This window comes from Paramisgurnus dabryanus, chromosome 10 (assembly GCF_030506205.2).
Source record: "Paramisgurnus dabryanus chromosome 10, PD_genome_1.1, whole genome shotgun sequence".
NCBI lineage: Eukaryota > Metazoa > Chordata > Actinopteri > Cypriniformes > Cobitidae > Paramisgurnus > Paramisgurnus dabryanus.
Window position 1 is genome coordinate 24564467 of NC_133346.1, and position 5533 is coordinate 24569999.

A 5533-nucleotide genomic window follows, 5' to 3' on the forward strand; every position below is an offset into this window, starting at 1 on the left:
GACCTAGCACGGCCACAGATGGAATCACAAGCGGTGGGTAAAATGAAATGGAGCACCACACCAGCGATGTACTGTTTGAGTCAGCCAATCGCTTCCCTCTCCTCTCTTCCAAAGCGTGACCAGAGATCTAGACAGGGGCGGGCATCTGAAAACACTCAAACAGGCATATGATCATACACAAAGCAGCACATCCACCTTTTTCCACGCAGCAGCCAATCCAATCTCCTCCTCCTTCAGTACTCCACACACTATTCACAACAAATCCTTACTTCTTGCAGATTGTACGTCACCACCAGGTGGGGGAAGGAATTACGAGTCACTGTCGGGTGTATATAAATATATCAACCATCCACCATCACCAGCTCACTCCTTTTATCCAGAGTTCTACTCTTCGGCCTAGGGGGTGATTTCTGACAACATTGACACGGCACCACACTTCAATCCTTTAAGTGTACACACATCAAACAGAAAGACTCACCCACTGCACCCCACACACTCACGGTGAATTAGGGTCACACCACCACGTTGGGCTGGGAATTGATCCTGAACAAATGGAAAGGGGCTAATGCAATGGATGGTCAGATGGAACGTCCACCCTGCAACTGATAATCACACTCCTTCCTCACTTTAGTAAACTTCGGCTCACCCACCATTACTTTCCACCGGTGGGGCCGCAAACACACTGTGTCAGCACACAGGAAACACACTGGAACACAACATTAGCAGTGGAGACACTCACAAGGCAGCAAACTGCACGTACTCACTGGTGTGTTGACACTCAATGTTTGCCTCTCTTTCCCAAAGGTCTGGTGTATACAAGACGGCTAGAACATGCTCCTTCGTTCCTACAGATGTATTTCCCAAGGACTTCTCCAATATACACGATCTCTTAAGGTAAGCAGCGTATGTCAATACAACAGGAAATGGTTTAAATACTCAGCTCTATCTTTCTTCTGCCCAATCATCCGTGTTCAAGGTGCTAAGTCTGCAATATCCTCAAGACTTTGTCTCTCCAAGCCCACTGATCGTTCCATCTCGCCCCCAGCATTGACAGAATAAACAACTCCCTGCCTGTTCCTCAGATGCTTTATTTATACTTAAATCCACAAACGAGTTGATAGGAGTGCTACTTGGGTGTAAAGAAAAGTGTGTTCCTCTGGTGCTCTTCAGCTTGGAGATCCAAAATTAACAGTTCAACAATAGTTCTGAGGCACTCACAAAGAATAAATGTTAAAAAGCCTTTATTGTAAACTTGGCTTTATATTTAAAACCATGCCAACATGTTTCGGCCTATATGGCCTTCTTCAGGGCAAACTCAAAATGGCAGTCTGTAGACTGCATGCTCTATAGGTGTGTTCGAGATCATCCGGCGCTGCGCAGACCGATCGGCGAGGTTTGCCGCTTGCAGTTGAGGGAGGAGCTGAAGACGGAACCGTCAAGTCGGACACGCTGTGGTTCCCGTAGTTTCCTGCGTTTACGTCAGATATGGCAGATCACTCGGTGTTCGCTTTCTTTATAACAGAAGAAGTAGAAGCGATAGAAATTCCATTATTGTTGCATGAAATTGAGCACAATGATCAACGAAGGTTAGTAAAAGGTTCGATGTAATAATTTTTTTTCTAAACAAAATATGTCACAAAATAATTGTATACTAAACCTACATAAAATTATATTACCAAATCACACGATTAATTAATTAAAGGAATAAGCTAAATATTTAACTTCAGTTCTTATTTACAAAAAAGTGAAAAAAAAAAACAATGTTAGACTTTTAATGGTTGTTAAAAACCGTACGCATTTAACTTCACGCCTAACTCTGATATTTTTTGCCCTGGATTGGCTTTAAAATTTACCATTGGTGTATAAATACTTATGCTTATATGGCCTTGCATCGGCTTATCTTTCAAATATTTTAACTGAAAATCAGTTGATTATAATCAAGTTGATAATAATTGAGTCAAAGCAATTTCAACACTCCTGTATATCTTTATTTTTTGACTACAATCCCAGTTTAACATAAAACATTGATATTCAATTTTTTACAACATGTCTCAATCTAGGTGTATTTAATGATTATATATTTATATTTCTGATATTTAGAATGGTTCCAAAAATACTGAATTTTGTGGAAGATGTTATGCCTCTCTACAGTCCTTCAGAATTTAAAGGTCATTTCAGGCTTTCCAGAGATCAAGTGGAGGTGTGTACTAAACTATAAAAGTCATTTAATTATTTCAATTATTAGAAAGTTTTCTTAAACCTATTTCTTACCTATCCAGGATGTCATTACCACCATTGGTCCTTATTACATGAATGTACAACAGACTAAATTGCCAATCACAAACAGTGTTCTTGCCTGCCTTTGGACATTGGCCAATCAGGAGTCATATCGAGGGGTGGCAGATAGATTTAACTTATCAAAATCCACTCTTTCCAAACATCTCCATGAGTTTTGTTCACTCCTTAATACACACATGAACCACCACATTTCCTGGCCCAGAGGCCAAAGGCTGCTGATATCAAAGCTAGCGTTTGATGCAGCAGGATTCCCCAACACTGTATGTGCAGTGGATGGGTGTCACATTCCAATAATGAGACCCCATTGTCGTAATCCTTTAGCTTACCTAAACAGGAAACAGTTTTATTCTGTTGTTCTAACTGGGTTTTGTGACAGTCAGCGGCGCTTTTGTCACATCAGTGTGGGTCACCCTGGGAGTTGGCATGATGCTAGGGCATTTCGCCTAACAGAGGTTGGTCGGGTTCTTGAAGAGGATCCTCATTCTCTTGTTCCACAGGGAATGCATATTATTGGGGATTCGGCCTACCCTCTTTTGCCTCAACTTATGAGGCCTTACAGAGACAATGGCCACTTAACAGCTAGGCAAAGGCATTTTAACAGGAAACTCAATGCTGCTCGTGTGGTTATTGAGCATACATTTGGCATTCTAAAATCCAAGTTTAGGAGGCTGCAATGCCTGCAAATGAGAAGCATTTCAAATATTAGTTCAGCAGTCTCGGCATGCTGCATTTTACACAATATTTGTTTAGAGCCAAGTGACCAAGTTATTGTGGAAGATGATGATGATGATGAACCACCTCCCCAGCAACCCCACAACACTACTGCAAGCATTTACAAAGACGTAATTTGTAACCAGATCTAACATAAAAAAAAAAAGAAAATACTGATGCATTTATTTTGTAAGGATTTTTTATTTACAAAGATACCTTTGGAGTTATGTTTTGACCTAGTTTGTGTTGTTAAAAGAATGCTGTTCTTATTTGACTTGATGTCTGAGACTTTAGTGACTTTACTGGGTATAGACAGAGCAAATTTAACCCCATTTAACAGATCTAAATAATGGTAAAAAAGATTATGGAGATCTAGTAATTTTACTGCAATTACGTAATTAAGAATTTTAGATACATTTGTAAGGCAAGTTGAGAGTGTGGAGTAAAGTTAACACTGTAACATTACACATCCATTTTAAATTAAAAGAATTTTAATGAGAAAAAGAACCATGTGTACTACTGGTCAAAGGTTTTAATTTACTTTTCTAGACAAAAATATAATTGTGCCAACCAAATTATTTTTACAAGACTTGGACCAAATCATAAAGCAGCTAAAAGAGCCATGTCAAACTCTGAAGAGTCTGTCATGGGGGGTATTTAAGACCTTCACTAACTTTCAAACATGTATGGTTTAGAAATAGTGAAAACTTGAATCTTGTTATAAGAACCTTTTGTTCTATTCCCTCCTATGATACATCGGGTTTGTTTTCTAATCTTTGTAAGTCGCTTTGGACAAAATCCCCTGCTAAATGTGCCCTGCATAGAAGGAAATGCAATACTCTTAACAAGCTCTTCGTGACAGCTCCAGAAGTGGTCAGGGAATGAGTTTGAACATTAGTCAAAGGGTGCCAACTCCTAAAATAACAGTTTGTCAATTTCCATTTAAAATTCTGCCACTTTTGAGGTATTTACTACTTGAAAAGGTGGGGAAAAATAAGGAAGGAGTAAGCATTTAGTCAGTACTATACATTTTTGAAAAAAATTTGTCCCTTTAAAAATTGTGTAACACAAGAATAAGTCCAACAAAAGGGAACCTTTGCACAGGTAGTAAACATTTAAGAGTCAAAATGCAATGTTTATTTTTGAAAACATTTTATTGAGGTTGATTTTGTAATAAGTGTATAATTTGCTCTTGATGTTTACTTATTTTTTTAGCTCTTCCACAATTGTTCCCATGCTGGTCAGCATCTTCCTTTCAAAGGATCGCCTAGCCTCTCCTTTAGTCGCCGCCATCTCTCAAAGTCAGGCCTCACCAGTGTCTCAAGCACAGCAGTCCTCCTTTCTGCATGTGCCTCATACGACTCCAAAAACTGAGAGGATTGCGTTTGCCTCCTCTGCCTGCTGGTAGGATTGGTTGTGCTCTGCATTGCTGAGGTTCCAGGATGTTCATCCTCAGCCGGCTGGTCTTGAACGGGTGGGGGTTGTTGGTCCTGAAGTGTAGTAGATTTGTTTGAGGATGTTGCTTCCGAAAATAACGGCGTGGAGTAAATTGTCCCTGGTGGTGCAGTGCCAATCCCTGATGAGCCAAATAACTCATCCATTAGCTGTAGGAAAAAAAAGTAGCGCACAATGAAAATGTCTAAACTTCAGTCGCCTAGTAATACAATATGGTTTTACACTTACTGTATAGTACTCCCAGGCATTCTTCCCCTCACCAGTGGCACGTCGTCTGTCCTTCACCCTTTTGTATGTTGTTAACATGTTTGAAAGTTTTTTGCGAATTTTTTCTGTTGACAGGTTGTACCCCTTCTGTGTAAATGCTGTTCGAAGCTTCTGATAGAATGCCGGTTTGTTCCTGAAGTACAGATGTTGATAAGTTTTTGTTAGGTCCAGTAGCAATAGTGTAATTTTGTGTCATTTCTGAGGGAAGAGACAGAATAAAAAATAAACACCAGAAAAATCTAAATATTATTTACAGCATTGACATTTATCTTCCTTACAATCTTCGATGCAGTACCTTGATGTGATTCCTGGCTGTCTGACTGGATGGAGGTAGATGACCTTTGAGTGGCTTCACTTGCTTGAAGAGTGGCAGACAGTGGGACACTAACACTGGGGGTAAGTGGAACTGGGGGCCTGGTGGTAGTTATACTGCACTGGCTGGTTGATGGTGGTGGTGATGGTGGCTTCACACAGAGATTTAGGGGTACAGGGGACCTAGTGGAGGTACTAGTGGTACATAGAGTTCAATTCAATTCAATTCAATTTTATTTATATAGCGCTTTTCACAATTGTTAATTGTTGCAAAGCAGCTTTACATGAGTAGATGTAGAGGAGAACATTGAAAATCAATACATAGTATAAGAAGTAGAATATAGCGGCTAAGGATAAAAAACCGTGTAAGCGAGCATATTAATAATGTAACGTGTACAGTAAAGTGCTAAGTTAAGCCAAAGTTGGCTGACTCTCCCTGGGACTAAAAAACCCCCTAGGAGAAAACCCAATGGGAAAAAATCCTAGAAGG

The 5533-nt window shown here is 39.9% G+C and overlaps 1 long non-coding RNA gene across 1 annotated transcript; it reads right to left on the bottom strand.

The window, feature by feature from the left end:
• Positions 1-3581: 3581 nt before the first annotated feature.
• On the bottom strand, positions 3582-5249 carry LOC135779822 (uncharacterized). The gene is made up of 3 exons (XR_010544869.2): positions 5027-5249; positions 4693-4929; positions 3582-4613 (listed from the first exon to the last, which is right to left on the bottom strand). It is a non-coding gene; the product is annotated as an uncharacterized lncRNA (long non-coding RNA).
• Between the last annotated feature and the right edge of the window lie 284 nt (positions 5250-5533).